The sequence below is a fragment of the Macaca fascicularis genome, chromosome 12 (genome assembly GCF_037993035.2).
Source record: "Macaca fascicularis isolate 582-1 chromosome 12, T2T-MFA8v1.1".
Classification (NCBI taxonomy): Eukaryota; Metazoa; Chordata; class Mammalia; order Primates; family Cercopithecidae; genus Macaca; species Macaca fascicularis.
In genome coordinates, this window is record NC_088386.1 from 44739484 (window position 1) to 44763465 (window position 23982).

The 23982-nt window shown below is 40.9% G+C and overlaps 1 protein-coding gene across 8 annotated transcripts in view; it reads left to right on the plus strand.

Annotated features, from left to right (window-relative positions):
• The window catches only part of LYPD6B (LY6/PLAUR domain containing 6B), a 188272-nt gene that overhangs the window by 125553 nt on the left and 38737 nt on the right, over positions 1-23982 (plus strand). For 5 of the 8 annotated variants that reach the window (XM_015432111.4, XM_015432112.4, XM_065525461.2 and 2 more), the window contains one exon: positions 7418-7489. The exons of 1 other annotated variant lie outside the window; for it this stretch is intronic. The gene's annotated coding sequence lies outside the window, so the exon portion shown is untranslated. Of the gene's footprint in view, positions 1-7417; positions 7490-11818; positions 11877-23982 lie in introns of all 8 variants that reach the window. 2 more of the 8 variants (XM_065525464.2, XM_065525463.2) reach the window with 1 other exon arrangement.

Sequence of the window (23982 nt, forward strand, 5' to 3'; positions counted from 1 at the left end):
AAAAAGTTAGCCTGGTGTGATGGTGCGTTCATGTAGTCCCAGCTACTTGGGAGGCTGAGGCAGGGGAACTGCTTGAACCTGGGAGGCAGAGATTGCAGTGAGCCGAGATTGTGCCACTGCACTCCAGCCTGGTGACAGAGGGAGATTCTGTGACAAAAAGAAAAAAAAAAAAGTCTTGACCTGGTCTAAGACAGGTGATCCCAGCTGGGGCCAGGGTGATTGTGATGGCAGGCATGGAAAAGAGAGGACAGGCATGATCACTTTTGCAGGGCACAGCTGATTCAGTTGTCCTTCATTACTGTGGATTATGGAATTTATTGGCATTGGGGAGCAACAAGGTGAGAGCCCTTGAAGATGACTCAAGAATTCAGCCTGGCTCCTGACTAGGAGGATGATGATTCTAATAATATGAAGAGAATGGGGAAGAAGATGGAGTTTTGTGGTAAAGATGATGTCTTCTTGTTTTGAATATTATAATGGATTTGTATCTCCTCTCCCCGCGCCTCCCCCCTCCCCCGGCAAAAAAAAAAAAAAAAAAAAAAAAATCCAAGTCCCAACCTCTGGTGTGTTTGCAGATGTGATTAAGAATCTCAGGATGAGCTCATCCTGGATTGAGTATGGACCCTAGGTCCAATGACTGGTGTCCTTTTAAGAGAAATGAGGGGACACACAGACCCAAGGGGAAGGGCATGTGAAGAAAAGGCAGAGATTGGAGTTATGTAGCCAAAGCATGGCAACAATTGTTAGAACTACCAGAAACTAGGAGGAGAGAGGCCTGGAACACATCTTCCTCCGAGCCTCCAGAATGAACCAACCCTGCTAGCACCTTTGACTATGGCCTTCTGGCCCTTCAGAAATTTAAGAATCGATTTCTGTTGTTTTAAGCCACCTTTTTTTTTTTTTTTTGTAATTTGTTATAGCAGACCTAGGAAACTAATTCAGATTATGTTCAGATTTAAACATCGAGCACAAGAATTTACCAACCAGCTCCATCCTGAACTTTGTTATTTTATGTGATCCACTGAAAAGATAGATATTCATTGAGAAGATCCTGTTGCTGATGTTAGCAACATTTGGTGATGTGGATGGGGTGGGGTGGGGAGAGTGGCGGAGTGATGTTATTCAAAAATGAGGCAGGTACAGTAGATTTGCTTCCCTACAGGAAAAACTATTTCAAAAGCAAGAAGCAATCAGTAATAGAGCATTTATTGAGTTTCTATTTTGTGTCCAATGCTATATGCTAGGTACTGAAAGAGATACAAGATAATACGATTCCATATGGATTTCCCAAATACTCACAATCCAACAATTGAAACAAAATCATTTAGCAAAGCTAATACATAACCAATTGGTAAGGGAAGTAAGGAATATTGAACTACATATGGAAGCTTTGTTTCTTTTTTATTAATTGGATACTTGATTTTTAAAAAAATCTACCATCGAGTTTGAGATTCTGTTACAAAGTCACTCAGTGTCAAGGGTATGTTTCCTGATCCCTTAAAGTAAAATTACCTCTTGGTTTGAGGCGTGATGCATGCTGAATTACCACAAGAGCCCTGGAACTTGCAGGCTGAGAAATCATCCTTTTGCTTCTCACTTCCTTACTAGGAAAATGCTCTGCAGCCTGCAGAATCAGCAGCCGGCAGAAGCACAATCACCCTCTGGTCATGGGAACTGAATGCATTCATGGACTGTCTTATCTAAATGGTTTGACAAGTTCTCTATTCACCTGGCTAATTGCATCAGGCCCTCTCCTTTTCCTTCCACTGCTGCAACTTGGCAGGTGCAAGTGTCAGTATTGCCCTGCGGCTGCAATGTGCCCTGGATGAGAACTCCCAGCCCATCACTGCAGCCTGGAGAGATCCAAGGGCCTTGTTTGCTGCCCCAGGGAGTGCTGGAGGGCATTACTTCTAATACCAAAGGAAATTTTGTATTCATTTGTGGATACTTCTGGGTAAAACTGCGCTCAGCTTGTTTTGGCTTTGTCCAGAGGCTGGGGAGCAAGACCAGGGAGTGTAATGGATCTAGGACATGAGGACAGGTTAAGTGGTCCCTCATTCTACCACTGTCACTTGTGACTTGCCTCCCAGCAGTCCCTTTTATTTTATTCCCCCTCTGAATACACTGCAATCTCCTTTGAGCCATAGGATTGGGAGTCGGACCTAATGCCCACCTATGCTATAGGTCAAACATTGTCTGTGGAGGCTGTAGAAATTAACTATGGTGTTCATGGCTCCTAGCACTGACAAAGGACATCAATCACTTCTCCTGTGTGAACTCTTCCAGTGAAGGAAAAAGTGATTACTTATGAATCAAGCCTTGAGGCAACTGGGAGTCTTTTTGTTGCTGATAATGTCTTACTCTGGACTTGCTTCTGTAATGTGCAAGGATTTTTGCCCCTACTCTTCCTTTTCTTTTCAGAAAGAGAGGAAACTATGATTGGTTAAGGCATCTGAGCCAGCCCTGGGTGTCAAGGTAAGAGAAGTGAGGATACGATTTTTGAAAACAGCATCCCAAAGATACTGTTTTGCAGTGGAACCTCTAGTCAGCCCAGAGCATTTGAAGGGTGTGGAACGGTCCCATGCTATGGAGATCAGAGGGCACGGGGAAGGCAGTGGTCTCCTGTTTCAGAGTCAGGATCTTCACGATGTTTATGAGGTGTTCCTGTCTGTCACTTTCTTTGGATTTAGAGATTACCCTGCTTGGGGATAAGGGAATGAATGACAGTGAGGTCCTTGAGTAGGACACAGAGTGTCCCTGTGACCTTTCCAGACTTTTCCCTGGGAATCCTGGCAATCGGAGGGGAGAGAGAAAGGAAGGTGTATTAGCTCAGGCTTCCACAACAAAGCACCACAGATGATGTGGCTTAAATAAGAGAAATTTATTTTCTCATACTTCTGGAAGCTGAAAGTTCAAAATCAAGGTGTCAGGTCAGCACGGTTGGGTCTTTCTGAGGCCTGTCTCCATAGCCTGTGGCTGGTCTTATCCCTGTGTCTTCATATTTTCTTCCATCAGTATGTCTGTGTCCCTATTTCTATTGGACACCTATTGGATTAGATTAGCGCCCACCCATATGACCTCATTTTAAATTAATTACCTCTTAAAACTCTCAAAATACAGTCACATTCTGAGGTATTGGGGATTAGGACCTCAACATATTAATCTGGTGTGGTAAGGTCGGGGTACGTAATTCAGCCCACAACAGAAGGGAATTGTCATTCTACAAGTTCAAGTTCAATTTCATAACTGATAAACGTTGATTGCCTTATTTGGGTTCTTACCTTTGATAATTGGATTCAGGCCAATGGGACTTTTTTGGGAAGAGTAGGGGTGTGGTTGTACATCAAAAAGGCCTGAATTAACTTAATTACACTTGGAGGGTAGGAATGGTATTCACAGTTAAAAGTTTAGCGCTCAAATTGTGCGTCTCGTCTATCCAGAATACATATTACTGATGTCCTGAGATGGGGTAAGTAATTACTTGGGACAGAGAGCTGAGTGCCTTTGTCATTCGGGGGCTCCTGATTAGGCTAACTTGAGATCCTTTGTGTTAGCATCCTAGTTTCAGCCTGTTGGGGTCCAGCTTCTGCAGCCTGTGGGAATGTCTCCTGTTTTAGAGGCAAAGGACTGCTTGCTTATATACTAAAAAGAACAATCTTAACCGTATTTATTTTGTCTTTAAAAAAAAAAAAAAAAAAAAACCTGTTGCTCTAGAAGTCAGTCTTTAAAAATACACAGGAGGAATTCCAGACTTAATTCTCTATAATTTTCTGTGACAGCTTTTGTTGTTTAAATGGCATGTTCCCAACTACCTGAACACAAAAGTAGTGAATGAACTTCAACTCAGCCAAGTGCTAACAATCTGGGATGACAGCAGATCCTCCCAGCTGAGAAGTTTATGCTGAACAAAGTGGCCTGAATCCTTTATGGCTATTGATTTTGCTTGCAGTTCCCTTGCCAGTGTGCAAAAATGGTTGTTTTTTGTCGAACTCCTCTGGACATCTTTTGATGACTCACACTGTGCCAGTTTTGTGAACTCAGGTGTGCATTGACATGCCTGCTTCATGCCATCTGCTCTTCTATACACGTTGAAAGTGAAGACCAGCAGTAGAGCCTCTCTTCTTTTCTTTCAACTATTAGATTCTCTTGCTGAGAGCTGTGTTCTTCTGAGGACCCATGTTTGCACATAGAAGGCTGGTTACCTTATTTGTATACCCTAGAAGTGAAAAACTTTTGGATGATATTTTACCTGCAGGGATAGAAACCAATGCTTCAGGTTACTGCAGTATCTGACTTCTTGACATCAGCTTTTTGACAGAAGCTCATTAACACTGGGTAGGGGGTCAGAAATGACACATTCTAAGCTTTAGGCACATGGTATGAAGAGTTAGGCATAGCAGGGGGTATTGTAGTTTCGCTTCAGCTTTAAATATGAAGAACATGAATTAAGATTGGGGTGGGGAGATTTACCAAACCCTTAGGGAAGAAAAACTATTTAACAGACTTTTGTTTTCTTGCTGCTACTACTGATTCTGAAACTAGGATTTGTATGATTAACTGGTTTCTTGTGGAGTAGCTCTTCTACCTCTTATATGCAGTTCTTAAGAATATAGTTGATATTTTAAAAAGGCTTTTCATATTGTAAGTACTGTATAGTTACTTGGTGAATTAACTATATAAAAATTGATTCCAGGGTAAACAAAATGTGGTATATACTTACAATGGAATATTATTCAGCCCTGAAAAGGAATGATATTCTGATACATACTACCAGATGGATGAAAGTTGAAAACAATGTGTTAAGTAAAATAAGCCAGACACAAGAAAGGACAAATATTATGTGATTCCATTTATATGATGTGCCTAAAATAGACAAACTAGAAGAGACAGAAGGTAGAATAGAGGTCACCAGGGGCTGGGGGTAGAGGAAATGGGGAATTAGTGTTTAATGGGTACAAAGTTTCTGTTTGAGATGATGAAAAAGTTATAGGAATGGATAATGGTGATGGTTATACAACATTGTGAATGTACTGAATGCCACTGAATTAGACACTTTAAAAATGGCTGAAATGATAAACTTTTTATTATGCTTGTTTTACCATAATAAAAAGTTTTAAAACATTGATTCCAATGTAGAAAGCATATTTCAGACTTTGCATTCCTTAGACATATATTACTTGAGCTTAAAAACCTGCCCAAGGGCAGTTTTTCTATGGATTTGCCACTAATCAGCAATAGAGAAAACTTCTTTTTTTTTTTTTTTTTTTTTTGAGACGGAGTCTGGCTCTGTCGCCCAGGCTGGAGTGCAGTGGCCGGATCTCGCTCACTGCAAGCTCCGCCTCCCGGGTTTACACCATTCTCCTGCCTCAGCCTCCCGAGTAGCTGGGACTACAGGCGCCCGCCACCGCGCCCGGCTATGTTTTTGTATTTTTTAGTAGAGACGGGTTTTCACCGGGTTAGCCAGGATGGTCTCGATCTCCTGACCTTGTGATCCACCCGTCTCGGCCTCCCAAAGTGCTGGGATTACAGGCTTGAGCCACCGCGCCCGGCCGAGAAAACTTCTACTTCAGGCTGTTGCCAGGACTGGAGTCTCAGACAGTTACAGACCAATTCCTACCCAACTTTTTATTGGAAGAAATAATAACATGTATGGAAAATATCTCAAAGGATATGGAGTTCATTAGTATTTTCAGAAATTCTAACTTTTATCCCTGGATCAAGCCAGATAATCAGATTTTTATGTGTTTTTTTTCCTTGCCAGATCACTTTAGTGAGTTGTACTTTGGTGTCATATCTCATGTTGTGGGATGCAGTAAGAAGACATTATAGGAGACCCCCTAATGTGTACACTTAGAGACATTGTTAATTAATTACTCTCCTCTTCCTCCCCAAATGTGGATGATAAAGGATCCTTTAATAATTTGCCTGAGGCAGGGACACCTTGGAAGACGTTTCTCAATGACATGAAGCTAACACTCTTGAGGAGTATGTGTATGGTATTTTATATTTTGTTCAATGTGACCATAGTGTGTCTATTTTCTTCTTTGCTTTGGCTACTAGCATGCTCAGAGCCTAATTTATGAACCACATCTAGTAATAATTTAGCACCTTACAACATACATTTCTGTGGACTTTTTCTCGTGTTCTTATAGCCTCTTTTTATGTTGTCTTCTCTACATAGTATATATGTTTTGCAAATGAACTCATTCTTTTTTGAAATTAGATGGCATACTAGCACTAATTAGGGTTCTTCAGAGAACCCTGACCAAGAGAGGGTGTGTGTGCATCTGTGTGTAGAAAGAGAGAGAGTAGGGGCAAGGAGATTTATTTTAAGGAATTTTCTCATACAATTCTGGGGCTTGGCAAGTCTGAGATTCATACGGCAGGCTACCAGGTTGGAGATCCAAGGAAGAGTTACTGTTGCAATCTTGAGTCCAAAGAGAGGCTGGAGGCAAAATTTCTTCTTGGGAGTCCTCAGTCTTTTGAAGCCTCAACTGATCAAGTGATGCCCACTCACATTATGAAAGATAATCTGCTTTATTCAAGATCTACTGATTTAAATGCTAATCACATCTAAAAAATACCTTCTTGGCAGCATGGACTGATGTCTGACCAAACAGAGGGGCACCATAGCCTTGCCAAGTTGATGCATAAAATTAACTATCACAGTAGCCAGGTGTGGTGGTACATGCCTGAAGTCCCAACTACTCAAGAGGCTAAGGTGGGAGGATCGCTTGAGCCCAGGAATTTGAGGCTACGGTGAGCTGTGATCATACCATTGTATTCTAGCCTGGGCCAGAGTGAGATCCCATCTCTTACAAAAAAAGGTATAAATATATAATAGAAAAAATTGGGCATAAGTTTTGTCTTTTATATTTGCTCATTTGAATGCATGTATGGAAACATTCCAGTTCCCTCCCACCTCCTCATCTGGGTTCAAGACTCATGTTGTCATTATTTCATCAGCTGGTAGGACTGTCTTCCAAACCAGGTTAAATGGCACAGAGTCTTCATTGTGGATATGTTGAATGTGTGAATGCCACGGCCTGCCAAATACCCTGATATATGCCGGTGTTATAGAGAGTTCTGCCAGCTCTTTGGTAAACAGCCATTTTTGTGGAGGGACGTGATGAGGTGTATGATTTCACCAATTATTACCATTCTTAATTAGATGGGGCCCAGGTGTGTGTTAATAAAACACTAGCTCACACTCTCTGTAATGTTAACGGCCTTACCTTGACTTGATTCCAGGGATTTCATGCATTTGATATTGTTCAATTGACTGTATTGCTGTTCTATTCTGAAACGTCTCCAAACATTCAGAAACCTGCCTTTTGTTAGAAAACATTCCAGTTGTTCAAGAACGTTACTCATCGTCAGCAGTGGCTCTTACCTTATCTTTTTTTATCTCTGGTAGGCTGATTACTGTGAGTGCAAACCTTTTCACTGTTCCAGAGAGGAGCCTGACAACCACGTTCTCTTTCTTAAGGTAAGAATGGCAGCTGTTACGGCAGCCCCCGGCTTTTCATTTGGGAGCTCTGGTTAGGTTGTTGGGAATGGACTCCCGAAAGTCCTGGGATCGTGTCTTTTCCCCATCTCCTCGGCAGTTTGCCCGGTTTCCCATCCTAAGCCCTCACTGCTCACTGTGATCCTGCGGTTTGGAAACCTGGCTTGAGCTTAAGTTACAATTCTGGTGAACCAAAAAGGGGAGTCCCCATGCTCAGCGAATGGTTAGTAGATCAAAGACTTCTCTGCTTACCACAGAAGCTAATTTGGTCAATTGAAAGAGAACTTCCTCAGAGTAGTCTTCTCAGTGGTGGATAGGGGGTGTGTCGGGGATGTGGAGCAGTGTTCAAAAGTGTCTGCATTAAATGAAATGCATTGCTAAATACACTTAGAACACATGTGCACTAATTATTGAGCATTTGTAGTTACAGGACCTTTACATGTTAAGCCTTAGAAAATATTTACTGATCTAAAACAGGACAAGAGTGTTACCCCAACAAAGAAGAGAGACAGGATAGATGGACGTGGGCACATTGAAAGTTATGTGTTTAATTGATGATTGCTTTTTACTTGATGCATTTTGCCTTTTGGTTTTAGATGTGGTGCTTATTGCACAGGCTGACCAGGTTAGTGTGTCAGGCCTGACTCCATTGTTTTAGGTGAAGACATCAAATCAGAGGTCTGGTTTTTCTGAGGGCAGGTGGCAAATGCCAAGGAATGCCTGTGTGAGGCTTCGGGGACTGGGCCTGGTTGTCTCAGTGGTCTTCTTGGCTATCAAGACTATCAACTACAAGCCAAGAGGCCTTCTGCCTGTCAAACAGGCCTCCCACTTTGCATCTGATGGCTGGAAGAGAAGGAGGAAACATGCAAAGGAAATCATTTAAGATTATGTGCTGATCTGGCCAGGGCCATGTTTATGTTCCTGTTTCTTGCCTAAAGAGCAGATTGAATTGTTAGCCCCCATGTTTGTTAATTATAATTATATGTTTCAAGTACAAAGCAGCATTCTGTAAAACATCTACTAAGATGCCTTTCTAAATGGATAACATTTTATGACGCTAATAAGGTCCAAGGCAACAAGCAGGAATTTGTATATTATCATCACTCTTTTCCCCAGGGCATATTGGGTGGTATGTGAGCTGTAACTTCCACTTGAGAATCTGCTAGTAAGAAACCCAAAGGACATGAAGATCAGAGGAATGACGGTCTAGTCATAAGACATATGGGAACATTGGGTCGTTTTCCAAAGCAAGGAAACGTAATTCATTGTTAGTTACAGTGTTAAACAGTGTCAGGATCATCATCATCATCATCACCACTGTGGTGATAAGATGTAACTCTATTATTAACCATCTCTATCACCACCATCACTACAGGTAACATTTATTCATTCTTACTGTCTACCAGGCAACACCCTAAGCATTTTGTACGCATTCGGTCACTCAATCTGCACAGCATTCCTGTAAGGAAGGGTCTATTAATATCCACCTTTTACAGTTGATGAAACTGAGGCTTACCTAAGAGATTAGTAAGTTGCCTAAAGTTAGACAATCAACCCAAAAAGTGGCAGAACTGGGATGTAACCAATTAAACAGCACCGAATGGGGCCAACCAACACGGAGTATTTACGACTGAGCTTTACTCAATGTCCACACACGCCCCTGGTCACATTCCACATGCCCCAACCACCACCTACTATTGACACTCTAGCTATCTCTTCTGCATGAAGGTAGCCAACAAATTCAAGAGCATTTTAGTAGTTCAAGATCGTTAAAGCATATTTGGCCCATGGAGAACAGCAGAAAGAATTAAGAGTAAAAATCACTCAATTTTAAAAGGTGCCACTTGTAGTCATGAACACTTTAGTGCATTTTGCTGTTGTTTTCCCCTTTGTATTGACTTTCTTCACATAGTATCTATGTACTTAAGTTTTGAACTTTAAATGTAACACAAGTCGTTTCTTGTGCTTTTGCCTATTTTAATGGCTGCTGAGTACTCTATTAAATGTGTGTGGTTAGAGAGCCTTAAGTCTACACCACAAGAAGTTATATCCTTGACCTGCTCCTACATGATAAGTGTGGAGCTTCTGCTCACCGTATATGATAGCTAATTTCTGTTTTCTGGGCAACTGGGTTGGAATTGTGGGGTGCCTGTATCCCCTCACATTGTAAATACCTTGCATCTTGAGAGGGGTCTCTGTGGGGTGGGGCAGGAGTCCTGCTTGCTTGGAGCCCAGATTCAGCTCTGCGCCAAAGCTAGCTGCAAGTTCTTGGGTAAGTTACTTTATTTTATGGCATCTTCATCTGTGAACATCTCATCAGCTCTGTGATTCCACACAGTCAGGAGTTTTCTGAACTCTCTTGATTCATAACCTGAGTAGTTTCAATAGATGCAGCAATTTTGGTTGGGCTGAGTGGAGTTACTCTGAGATGCTGTAAGCAGGGAATTTTGTTTTTCAAGATGATCAGACCTGTAAGCTCTTGGAAGGAGAGGTGTCTTACTTTTATATAATTCTTACCATTCTCACTTCTGCACCCTCAACAAACTTTTTCCTCTGTGCTGACATACCCACAAAATAGCACAAGGTAAGAAATCAACAAACAGATGAATAAACAAGTAATGCACAGACAAAGGCTACCGGGCTTGTGTAAGAACCTTTAGCACCATGGCTGTCCAGCTTATCAAATAATTGAGTAAGATTGTTTTCATTTCAGTGTGGTAGCTTTGTTTATAACAAATGGAGACTTAAGCTTCCAAAGCCTCTCATCACATATTTCAGAGTAATTTCCCTATAAACTTGGGTGTCAGTTCTTCCCTCATGTTACAGGAGAGGGAACATTGATTTATGGAACTTGCTGTTTTTACCCCTGTGCCCTGGAGTGAAGTAACCTTTTGCTTAGGTCACAGTAAAATCAAAGCTTAGAATGTAATCATTCTCTTGTGTTGGGAAGGGAAGACTTTCACTCTAACCTGTGGGGTCGACAACTGGGTCTATGAAATAAACTGACAACAGGCAGATTACCAGGAGAAAAGGTATGCAAATTTATTATATGCATGAGTGCATCATAGGAAAAAAAAAGTCAATATCCAAAGATACAGTCAGATTTAGGAGCTCATATATTCTCTTTGCAGGAGAGAGGGGAGGAGGGATGTAGGCAACTAAGGAAAGAGTAAATGATTTTTTGGGAAGATGAATGGGCCCTCAGAAGAATAGATGGGAGATACGGTAGTTTGTGACAGAGTTTGTCTGGGTGGGTTGTGTGTTCTAGTCTCCTGACCCGTGATAAGAGTTAATCTCCCCTGGTTGATGAAACTTCTGTAGAGGGAATTGATGATAACCTAGTTTCTTTTAGAGTGTCTGTCTGTCTTTAGGCAGATAAGGGGAGCTCAGAGAAAGCCTCTCTCTGCATTTGCTGTTTTTCGAATGCCTTCAGCTCAAAATAATCATACTAATACAGCCTGTTTTGGAGTGGCATATCCTGAAGTCCTTCACTTGCTTTGACCAGCAGAATAAAATGAAGGCATTCAGGGCTTCCTGCATTCTTGGAGCCACATATCTGGACCATGGAAATGACACAATTGGTTCTGACTGGCTCCCCTGATTCTCCCTTAGTGATGCTGACCTTGAATTTTCTGACTCATGCCATGAAGGTATCTACCCACACTGTTGTGCAATATTCAAGACCCAGGAATAACACTGCTTCTAAGGAAGCCAAATTCAGGCATTTCTGGCTTTGTATTCTATTGCAGACTAAAAGGAACAAACAAAATCCTGTATTCCCACAATATCCCTCTACAAGGATCTAACTTGGCACCCTACCTTGGTGCTGAAAGCTTGCCTCCATCTTCCCAAATTTGATCACTAATTGGTCTTCGCTTTTTCCAAGTGAATGTGCTGCCTCACTGGCCCTAGGTCAGTGAGATAAGAGCTTGGAAGCACCATGTGATGGTTGGTAAACCTGCTGGCAAATAACCAAGTAGCCTGGTTTTATGTGTGTGTGTTTGAAATGCTATTGATAATAAAGCCTTATTTGTATCAGTGAGGGCTCTGCATCAGTTATTTATTGCATAACAAACCACCTCAAACATAGTGGCTTAAAACAACAACTGTTTAATTTGCTCATGATTCTGTGGGTCAGCAATTTGGGCACTTTTACTAACATTTCCATTTGGGCTCAGCTGGGTGGTTCTTCTGTTAGTTTCACCTGGGGTCACTCATACCCCTCTGCTCAGCTGGTACCTGGGAGCTAGGTGATCTAGGGGATCTCAGTTGGGATGACTCATTTCTGCCCATCGTCTCCCCCTCCAATAGGCTAGCTCAGCCTCCTTCACATGACAGACTTTCTGGCAAGAGGACAAGAGCAAAAACTGTAAGTTAAACTCAGAAATTACATAGCCTCTCTTCTGCCACATTCTGTTGGTCAAAGAAAGCTACAGGGCCAGCCCAGATTCAAGGGGAGGGGATTGGAAATAGACTCCACCTCTAACTTGGAGTAGCTGCAAAGAATTCATGGCCATTTTAAATTTATTGCAGGCTCTTAACTTTGTTATAAAAGCAATCTGAAATTACTTTATTTTAAAATTATTTTATTTTGTCTTTTAAAAATCCTGGAATAGGGATGGTCTTGTCAGCCCATCTGAGAGAAGTCTGGAAAGTGGAGGTCTTCAGTAATGTACGTAAGAATATAATAAAGTTAATAACAACACAAGCAGGCACTAATATTGTTTTTACTATATACCCAGCACTATTTGAAGTCCTTTACATATCATAACTCATTTGGTCATTACAAAATCTTATGAATAGGTATGATTTTTATCCCTAACTTATAGGTGAGGAAACTGAGGCACAGAGACGTTAAGTGACTTCCCTCAAAGTCATACAGCTAAGTGATAGACCTGGGATTCCACCCCAGGAGGTCAGGCTTCAGAGTCTGCATGTTAACCTAATGCTTCTTGAGTTAATGGAAATTACATCTTCCTGACTCTTAGCAGAGTTCTCTCTTGGACTGTGTGGTTTTTCTAGAGACAGGGGGATTGGCTATTTAGAGATGGTTGCTAGGCCTTTCTGGGTACACCCAAGTGACCAAAAATGGTTATGTCACATTATAGGAGACCCTAATTAGATGTAATAAAGACACTCATTATCCCATGGAACACAGAGTAATTCTCCTGAGCCCAACGGTATTTCCTGGGGATAGGGGTGGGGGTAGAGGGTTCTTATTCTTCTCTTTGGTTGACAGGCATTTGAAGAATGAGGATATTTAATAACGTCCTCTATAACCTTTCCGATAGCCTCTTATTTTTTGGCTTCAAGTAATCCGAAAGACTTAGCCCCAAAGAAAAGAATGTTGTGTTTATTTAGCTTTTTGTTTAAGGACTATCCCAAGGAAAGGGTGGGCTAATAGCCTTTTTAATCTACGGTTTGTTGAACTAAATTCAGTCCAGTGTCCAGGTAGAACAGGTGGTTTATCTAAGAAAAATGAAATTTTGCCGACAGTTTTGAGGTCATCCTTGCAGCCATGAATAAAGTGGCTCATGGTACCAATATGAGTTACAATGAGAAGTTACTTAACCTCTCTGTGCCTCAGTTTTCTCATCTATAAATTAGGGACTCTTTCTGTTTGAGGGGCATAGAACACATTTAGGAGCCAGAACTAGACTTGCGTCTCCAGGATGGCCATATCTCACTCTCCATTTAGCTCTGGAGTGAGAGACAGACTGCCAATCTAAGACTTAAGGGAAGTCACTCTGGCTGTCTAGTATCTTATCTCCCTTAAATCCCATCCTTGTCTCTTGACTCTACAACTGGCCTCCTTCTGACACCCTCATCGTCTTATGTGGGCTCAGGTTGGCATCAATGTCTGTTCCATTGCTACCAAGAGTGTTTGCTACAACTTTGCACTCGGGAGGACTTGCATGTTCACCCTAATGTGAACTCCAGCTAGAATCTGACGGGGAAAATGGGCAATCTGGACACGCATGGCCCCACCAGAGAGGAGATATCACAGACTGGGGACTAGGGAGACCCAGGCTGCAGACTGCCCCGCCCCTCCCATCATCGCTCACCTTCCCACACTGAAAACTCCTCAGAAGGACAGCTTTCTTGCTTGTCGACCACGACATCCTAGGGATATTTTCCCCATACCACTGGAAACTCTGTTACCTTCAAAATCTTTTCCTTCAACTAATCTTGAAGAGTTTACAATCCTCTCCTGCATCAAGTAATTTTTTTTTTTTTCTTGTGGATGCTCACTTTCCTCTTTTCTTATTCAAACCAGCTGGGACAGTTTATCCCCTAGCATAGAAATGAAAACCTGACAGGCAGGTCTCTGCAGTAGAGATTGGGATGCTTCTCTCTCCAAACAGTGTTTTACTATTGGCTGTTGCAGCTGAATAGCTCAGCCTGCCATTATGACAGAATGGCCCAGAACAGACCACAGGCAGGAAGCGTCTTTTGTTTCAGAGGGCTTTGGAGCTGTTTTTACCCTGCCATAAACTTAATTGCTTTCTGTGATGTATCTGGCAAACCTACCAGTGTCCTTTTTGCTGCCTCCTGCTTGGTCAATCAGGACTACCAAAGCCTGCAGCTTTGCTTTTTAGGAGGTTTGGTTGATTAACATGAGTTTGCCTTTGGCTTTTGCTAACATTGCCTATTTTGGGGCACTAGTGGTGCCCAGGAGAAGGATGTGAGTGTGGTATGTGTGTGGTGAGGTATAGATGAGAGACAGCTGGGTCTTCTGGGACAGTAGGGGAGCAGGCATGATTTAGTGGGCTCAGAAAATTGTGGTTTATCACAGGGTCCTCACGTGCATGAGTAAGTCATCGTGCTTTCTGAAAGGGAGGTTTTATTCACCTTGTCCCCATAGAGGATGTTTCAGATGTGGCAATTCCTTTAAATCACTGCAATTCTGATTCACCCTAGGATTTCTGGGTTTAATTGCTCCCCTTTCTTGTTGGTTTTATGACCAGTGTTGCAGGAAAGACAATACTTGAAACTCTGTGGGAGCCCCTTCTTTTGATTTTTTTCTTTGCAGTGATGATGATTGCTTAACAATAATAAACATATAAAGAGGGTTTTTTTTATGTTTGTTTTTTTTTTTTTTAAAAGAACTTTGGGCCAGGTGTGGTGGGTCATGCCTGTAATCTTTGGAAGGCCTAGGCAGGTGAGTCACTTGAGGTCAGGAGTTCATGGCAAACATGGCGAAACCCCATCTCTACAAAAAATACAAAAGTTAGCCAGGTGCAGGGGCATTTGCCTGTAGTCTCAGCTACTCAGGAGGCTGAGGCAGGAGAGTCGCTTGAACCAGGGAGGCGGAGTTTGCAGTGAGCCAAGAGATTGCACCACTGCACTGTAGCCTGGACAACAGAGTGAGACTCTGTCTCAAAAAAAAAAAAAAAAAAAAAAAACCTTGCTCTAGGCTGGTTCTTGGTGATGAAGACAAGCTGGGAATGGTGCTTTGAATGGCTAAAGGCATATTTACACATTTGCACATGCACCCGTCAGATTCCAGTCCACAGTAGCAGCCACTTTAGCAACGTTCTCATAATCCTCAGTGGCACCTTCTTTAAAGCTTGTTATCAATAATCCAACCAAAGCATTGCATTCAAAATTTAACCTTAAGCTGCCCTTGAAATTTTATCCTCAGGAAGTCTTTCTAGAATGGAGATGAAAACCTCTTCTGTGTCTCAACATGGCAAGCCCATGCATGATTTGCCTGTTCTCACCATAGTCATTTCCATATTTAAACTGTGAATATTGAGTTCTGTCCGCTATCAGCTGTGTCTCCCCATGCCTGTTCTCTGAATGTAGGTCCTTGCTAGAAGAAAAAGAGTAAAGGTTGTTACTCCTGGATGGCAGATCTGTGTAATCGCCAGATAGACGATGAATGAATGTGTTTGGACAGTAATGTAACCTGCAGCACACACTCTGATCATAGGGGCCTAACTTCTCTTTTGCATTAAGCCTCAGGTATGCTTTGATCAAGCGTGTGGTCAAGTCTTTTTAGGTTTACTTTGGGGCCTTAGCAGGGTACCCAAACAGATTGTTGCCAAAATCACACATGGTATGAGCCTATTTAGGTATTATCTAACAAAACTCTCATGGGCAACAATTATGTAGACAGTTACTTGTCATCTATTAAATCAGTGTATTTTCTATAGGTTTTTAAATAGTGCTTCATTTGTAATTAAACTGTATTTTCCCCTCAAAAAAGGTAAATTAGAGTAACGCAGTATGGAAATGGTAAGGAGATTCAGATTAATTAGGAAATGATTAATTCAGATTAATTAGGAAATACCCTAATTCATTCATGGACCTGCTCTTGGAGGTCTAGGTGAGAGACCCAGCTGTCTCTCACCTGTCCATCTTCAACACACATATCACACTCATGTCCTTCTCCTGGGCACCACTGATTCCCCAAAACAGGCAATGTTAGCAAAAACCAAAAGCAAACTCATGTTAATTAACCAAACCTACTAAAAAGCAAAGCTGGCAGGCATTGGTAGTCCTGATTGACCAAACAGGAGGAAGTGGTACTCTGGAAGTCTGATTGGAGCATGACCTTGAAGGGGATAAGGTTCTCAATTGTCAAGTCTTTAAACTGGACTGCCATTTTAGAGGCTTTTACTGTTCCTTGTCAACGTGTGTGTTTGGCTTGTTTCAAAAAGACATTGCATTAGTTGTATACAAGGGATTCCTAAAATAACCAAGGGAGTGACCTAAGAAAGACAACCAGCTAGTGTTCCCATAGGATTTCTCTCCTGAAACTAAAGTTACACATCTCTTCTCTTCCATTTTTCACCTATCTTCAGTCGATCCCTGTTATCACCAGAGGACAAATGGATAGTTCTGGGGATTGTTTTCCTTGAGCTGTGAGCTGAAATGCAGACTTTAAATACAGGGTTTTAAGATGTTAGGGAGGAAAGCGACATTGATTTATTTGTTCTGTTTCCTGCCAGCCTGAGAAACCTGTCCCATCAGGTAATGAACAACTGTTCTTATCCTAACTAGCAACTTCAAGAGAATGATTACTCATCCCATCATTACCACTCCCCCTGAGTCATCCAGGCTGGTGCATTTTGGTTTCCACTGAATAAAAATCTCCAGGCAATGGGAGTCTAGGGCCATGGTTTCTATTTAGTAATGTGAATTATATAAATGTGCCTTGGACATGGAAGCTGTGGCTCCTTCTAGAAAGATATTTCATAGGCCCAGGTCTTCAGCCATGTCTCTATTTGAGAAATTGTATTGGTCAGTATTGCCAAAAGTGGACATCTTAATGGTCAGTACAGAGTGATTATATGAGTGACCAGATGATACAGCTAGTCTGGTTGGTCACAAGGGCAAAGATACAGCTATGAAAATGGATAGCTATTTGCCTGTACCTCTTGCTTGTAATTTCATAGTCATGTTGCATGTTAGCCACTCAGTATTCATGGGGGATTTTAGTAAACCTTTTTTCAGGCCTTGTTCTGTGACAGTGCTGAGAGGGCATTCACACTTGACATGTGCCATCATAGATGAGGAGTATTGAAAGGCAGCTGGAGTCATTTCCATTTTACAAATACCATCTGTCTTCTATCACGTCACTGTTCTCCGTGCTATTCTTAGGCCCTGTTGTGCCTGATTTGGGAGACAAATGTGAGACTGCATTGTCCTGGATTGAATTTGGATGTATGGGTAGTTATAGAAATCATATTGATAGCCATGTGTGTTCAGTTCATTTCAAGGTTCAGTTTATTTCAAAAATCTTAATATTTATATTTATTACAGATCTAGAGACACATAGCTTTGTGTAGGGGCTGTATTTTGAAACATCATGGTTTATGGGAGAACCTGGCATGTAGAAAATCAAAAGAAAATACTCAAGGCAGAATGCTGAATGTAAGTTTGTGGGTTAATAGAAAATCCTACCTTTTTTCTACAAATTCTCAACTAATCCTTCCTAGGTTTAAATAAAACCAACAGTCACTGTTATAAGAGCTATCCTATCACCTTTCTCTGTCTTCAGGCACTTGAAATACATCATTAAACAACATCAGAATTAATCCAAGGCCCTTTAGACTTTAGACAGAACTCCTTGGGGCAGGAGCCTTGTCGTCTTCATCTTGAATCCTGAGAACTAAGAAAAATAAATGTTTTATAAGCAGGCATATATGAAATAATTAGTGGCTGTGAAAATGAAACAAATGGTGATCCTGAAGCCCTGGCAGTTTGCCAGCATGTCCTGTTGGATCAGTGTGAGATAGGACCTGGTTGCAGGTGGGAGCCGCCACTCTGGTGCTCTCGGATAAGGCCTGAATGGAAAGGCAATAATGTGTGCCCAGGAGCGGATTGACTTTACCATTGCCTGTGATTCCTGTGTTGAAATAGGAAGGCTCAGCCCAGGCAAATGCTAAGGAAACAACACCAAGTCTTTTATTACTCTCCACAACATTTATAACCAAGTCCTATTCCATGCTCTTGTCCTTGAGGCATTCTGACAGTCATTTTAATGATTTATTTTCTTTTTCATAATCAAAAAACAAATACAATATTTTTATTACCTTTTGGGTAAACTTGATGTCTTTCTCCTCATTTCATCACTTTCTGGGTCTACAAAATTCCCCTTCCCTTTCAGTTTTTATAACTCAAGGATAGGAATTCTGTTTTTCTCATTCCTTATGTGAGAGCTTTTTTTTGAAGTCTGATTTTTTTTTTTTTTTGATCCCATATCCCCAGCCTATTTTCTTGTTGTTACTTTATATCTGTGAGTGGGATGGGTGGAGAGGAAAGGAGTATATGGAAAAGAGGACTCAAGAAGTGCCACGTGTTTACAATAACATATGGATGGCAGGGAAAGGGTTTGAATAAGAAAAATATTTTTTCAATGCTCTTCTCCATTATTTAAAGATGTAAGAACATTGGCACTATGCTGCTGAAGATGTGTTGGTTTACTGAAATTTGCTCTGTGGTTTCTTTCCCAGGATCTACAATAAAAACTGGTGATCTATGTGAGAGCCCAAGGCATTGTGATTCCCCTCCATCCTGAATTGCATGTCTTCAATTCAAGCACCCTGCTTTATGGCTCCCAGGCCCCTGGTTTCTACCCTCTGCCCTTTTGGCTCATTTCCTCCTCAATTTCCATATGCTTCTGTATTAGTTTGTTCTCATGCTGCTAACAACGATATACTGAGACTGGGTAATTTACGAATGAAAGAGGTTTAATTGACTTATAGTTCAGCATGGCTGGGGAGGCCTCAAGAAACTTACAATCATGGCAGAAGGGGAAGCAAACATGTCCTTCTTCACATGGCGGCAGGAAGGAGAAGAATGAGCAAAAGAGGGAGAAGCCCCTTATAAAATTACTAGACCTTGTGAGAATTCATTCAGTATCACAAGAATAGCAGCATGGGGATAGCCACCCCAATGATTCAATTACCTTCTACTGGGTCTCTCCCATGTCATGTGAGGATTATGGAAACTACAATTCAAGATGAGATTTGGGTGGGGACACAGCCAAACCATATCACCCTCCTTCCATTAAGGTATCAGCAGCAGGATCTCCTTCTTCAGACCAGTCTTCATGGGCTTCAAAACCTACCCGACCACATGCGTGGATTTGTAAGGGCAAAGCTCTTCTTGGAGAGGTGATTTCAGGTCAGAGTTGATACAGCATGTGATTATGCCTTGTTCAGTGGTCCAACCAGGACATCTGTTCTGTGAACCTCCTAATCAGAACTGGATGTAATATTCCAATGGTGATCACACTCATGAAGGTCTGGGGTGCCTAGATAGCTAGTAAAACATTATTTCTGGGTGTGTCTGTGTGTCTAGAAGAGATGAGCTAAACTTTAATTGGTAGATGGCCCTCCTCTATGTAGGTGAGTACTGTCCAATCCATTAAGGGCCTGAACAGAACAAAAAGGCAGAGGAGGATTGAATTAGCTCTCTCTGCCTGACTGCTTGAGCTGAGACATGGATCTTCTGCCTTCAGTGCTCCTGGTTCTCAGGCCTTCAGACTCTGACTGGAATCAACACCATTAGATCCCAGCTCTCCCGGCTCCAAACTATACCACCAGCTTTCCTGAGTTTCCAGCTTGCAGATGGGGCTTTTTAGCCTTTCTAATATCATGAACCAGTATCTTTTAATTTATATATATATATATATATATATATATTCTATGGGTTGAATTTCTCTGGAAAACCCTGACTAATACAATTGTGAAGAAGAATTTTGTTTGATTCAGGATGAGGTTCCATTGTGCATTAGTTTCTTTAAGCAGCAGTACTATTACTGTGTTTTGTTTTGTTTTTTAAAAAAGACATGGTGTTTATAATTACTTATAATTCATATAGACGAATTGCTAACTAGCGAGGTCTTGGTTACTCTTTGCCTGTGCTGTTGATTATTTGAACCTAAGTTTATCTTTAACATCTTGTTGATTTCAGCTTGATGCTTTAGTCTGTCAGGCCTTTTTTTTTTTTTTTTTTTTTGCGTCTTGATTCTGCTATGAAACATAGTAGCTGCTATTCCTGGCTTTGTGCCATCAGTAAGTTTGATAAAATGTCTTATCTTTATTCAAGTAATTGATAAAAATGTTAACTATAATAAATGACAGAGTTCCACAGGATACTATTAATACATTAGGGTTGAGACTCATCTATTAAAAAAAATTATTTGGCAGCTCATAATTTGCTATCATTTCCCTAAGGATAGAATATTCTATTTATTGCTTTGCCAAAATCTAGGTTGTGTATGGAATTCTCCTGATGTGATATCTTGTAACCGTGTCCAAAAGAAGGGAGATTTATTCGGCTTGACTTTACATTATGATACACATCCTGGACCTAACTAATCACTTCCTTTTTTTTCTGTTTGCTTATAAACCAGCTACTTATCTGCACATTAATCTGCACCTTTATTTATTGATTCAGAGATTTGTTTATTTGTGAATGTTCAGTGTCATGTCTAGTACTCAATTTACAAGACATGGTTCCTGCTTTCAAAAACCTTATAGGCTCATTCGGTGAAGAATGTCGATGGTAGTTTAATGGGAATAGCATTGAATCTATAAATTGCTTTGGGCAGTATAGCCATTTTCATGATATTGATGCCTCCTATCCATGACCATGGAACGTTTTTCCATTTGTTTGTGTCATCTCTGATTTCTTTGAGCAGTGGTTTATAGCTCTCCTTGAAGAGGTCCTTCACTTCCATTATTAGCTGTATTCCTAGATATTTTATTCTTGTTGTAGCAATTGTGAACGGGAGTTCATTCATGATTTGTCTCTCAGCTTGGTGTAAGGGAATACTTGTAATTTGCACATTGATTTTGCATCCTGAGAATTTGCTGAAGTTGCTTATCAGCTTAAGAAGCTTTTGGGCTGAGACAATGTTTTCTAGAAAAAACATGGTGTCATCTGCCAACAAAGATAGTTTGACGTCCTCCCTTCCTATTTGAATATGCTTTATTTCTTTCTCTTGCCTGATTGCCCTGGCCAGAATTTCCAATACTATGTTAAATAGGAGTGGTGAGAGAGGGCATCCTTGTCTTGTGCTAGTTTTCAAGGAGAATGCTTCCAGCTTTTGCCCATTCAGTATGATATTGGCTGTGGGTTTGTCATGTACAGCTCTTATTATTTTGAGGTATGGTCCTTTAATACCTAGTTTATTGAGAGTTTTTAACATGAAGGATGTTGAATTTTATCAAAGGCCTTTTCTGTATCTATTGAGATAACCATGTGGTTTTTGTCTTTAGTTCTGTTTATGTGATGAATCGCATTAATTGATTTGTGTATATTGAACCAACCTTGCATCCTAGTTATGAAGCCTATTAGTTCGTGGTGGATTAGCTTTTTGATGTGCTGCTGGATTCCTGTCGGAGGTTGGGGGGTGGGAGGAGGGAGAGAATCAGGAAGAATGTGGATACTGGGCTTAATACCTGTATGAATGGATGATCTGTGCTGCAGACTGCCATGGCACACGTTTACCTGTGTAACAAACCTGCACATGCTGCACATGTGCCCCTGAACCTAGAATAAGAGTTGGAAATAAAAATATAAAGTTTATAGTCTAGCAAAGGGAAGAGATAAATAATTATAATACTCTGTGCATAATCTCTTTCGTCTCTCTCTCTTTCTCTGTGTGTGTGTGTGTGTGTGTGTGTGTGTGTGTGTGTGTGTGTAGTCAGGTGTCACTTAATGACAAGAATATGTTCTGAGAAATGCATCATTAAGGAATTTTGTCATTGTACAAACATCATAGAGTGCACTTACACAAACCTAGATGGTATAGCCTACTATACTCTCATGCTATATGGTATAGCCTATTCCTCCTAGGCTACAATTCTATACAGCATGTTACTATACTGAGTACTGCAGAGAGTTGTAACACAATGGGAAGTATTTGGGCATCCAATATATCTAAACATAGAAGAAGTACAATAAAAATACTGTATGAAAGATAAAAAGTGGTACACCTGTATAGGGCATTTACCATGAATAGAACTTGCAGGACTGGAAGTTGCTCTGGGCGGGTGAGTGAGTGAGTGGTGAGTTAAATGTGAAGGCCTGGGACATTATTGTAGACTTTAAAAACACTATACTTAGTGTTTTTATACTTTACAGTGGCTACACTAAATTTATTAAAAATATGTTTTAATAACTAATTTTAGTTTACTGTAATTCTTTATAAACCAAAACATTTTTAATTTTTTGACTGTTAAGTAATAACATTTAGCTTAAAACACATTTTGCAGCTATACAAAAATATTTGTTCTTTATATCCTTATTCTATCAGTCTTTTTTCTTTTTTCAAATTTTTAATTTTTTTTTTTTTTTTTACTTTTTAAACTTTTGTCATAAAAACTAAGACACAAACACACACATTAGCCTGCGCCTACACAGGGTCAGGATCATCAATATCACTGTCTTCCACCACCACATCTTGTCCCACTGGAAGATCTTCAGGGGCAATAGCATGCATGGAGCTGACATCTCCTATGATAACAATGCTTTCTTCTGGAATACCTCCTGAAGACCTGCCTGAGGCTGTTAACATTAACTTTTTAAAACAAATAAAAGTATACTCTAAGATAATAATAAAATATAGTAAATACATAAGCCAGTAACATAATCGTTTATTATCAGGTATTACGTACTGTACATAATTGTCTGTGCTATAGCTTTAGACAGCAAGCAGCACAGTAAGGTTGTTTACACCAGCATCACCACAAACATGTTAGTAATGCGCTGTGCTATGATGTTATGACTATGAAGTCAATAAGGGATGTAAGTTTTTCAGCTCCGTTATCATCTTGTAGGACCACTGTTGTATACGCTGTTCATCCTTGACTAAACCATCATTATGCAGCATGTGACTGTATGTGCATGTATGCACACACGTATGTGTTTGTGTTACTTGTATAATAAATATGGAGTTTTATAAACATAAGAGAATAAATCATACCTAGTAAATATATGTCCAAGAGAGCAGACAACCACCTGGTGAGCTCAGGACAAGGGAAGTAAAATTTGAGCTGGGCCTTACAGAGTAAGGAGTCAATCATTAGTGCGGCAGGGTATTGAAACAAGGGAATAAAACCTCCATTGATGAGCTCTCTGGAGCTGGACTCCAAATGCCTGCAAAGACCCCTCTGCCTGCCCCCCGACGTCCTAACCCCTGACCTGTGGCTTGTACTTAGTCATGTTATCTACTGACTTTCTTGCCCTTTCCTCAACCATTTGATTCACAGACTTCCAAACTATGTCTGATGTTTTTCTTTGGTGGGGCATTCGGGCTAAACAGGGGACTACAGGCAGTTGATAAGACCTGCCTGAGGGCCACCTACATGCTAGCATGGCAGCCACCCCAAAGACTACAGAAGGCAGTGGATTTGATTCTAAAAGACGTCCCATGCAGCCATATAGTATGCATACCTGACAAACTTTAAAATTAGAGTAGCACCTGTGCTTTAAACCAGTAATAACTTTGCCAAAAAGTGCCTCTCCCCATACACACACCATCCCCATGTACCTGGTCATCTAAACATCCTCACTTTGAAATGTCTTACCTGCTTTCATCCTCAGTTGAATTGTTTATGAAGATTTGAAGTGGATCAATTCAGCTGTGTTTGCATTCTGTAGGGCATGAAAAAATGGTATTTCAGTTATTATTGTTGTGAACTGAGGAACCGAATGCACAGTCTGGGTTTTTAGATTGCAGGTGGAATTGGCAGCATCTGTGGTTAGAGAAATGGCCCCCAAGCACGTGAACTGGGTAAATTTGATTAGCGTTGCATGGAGAGAGTCAGCCTGGAACACCCCAATGCCATTCTTCTTCAAATGCATGTCCAGCTACTCATTTGGTGGGGAAATGCTTTTATTTTTCCATTGTTGGATCTCTGTTCCCATCAAATATGTAGCCATGTGGCTAAGGTGGTAACTCACAAAGCTGGCTGGGATTATGTTTTTAGTATCTTGGCAGTAAAGAGAGA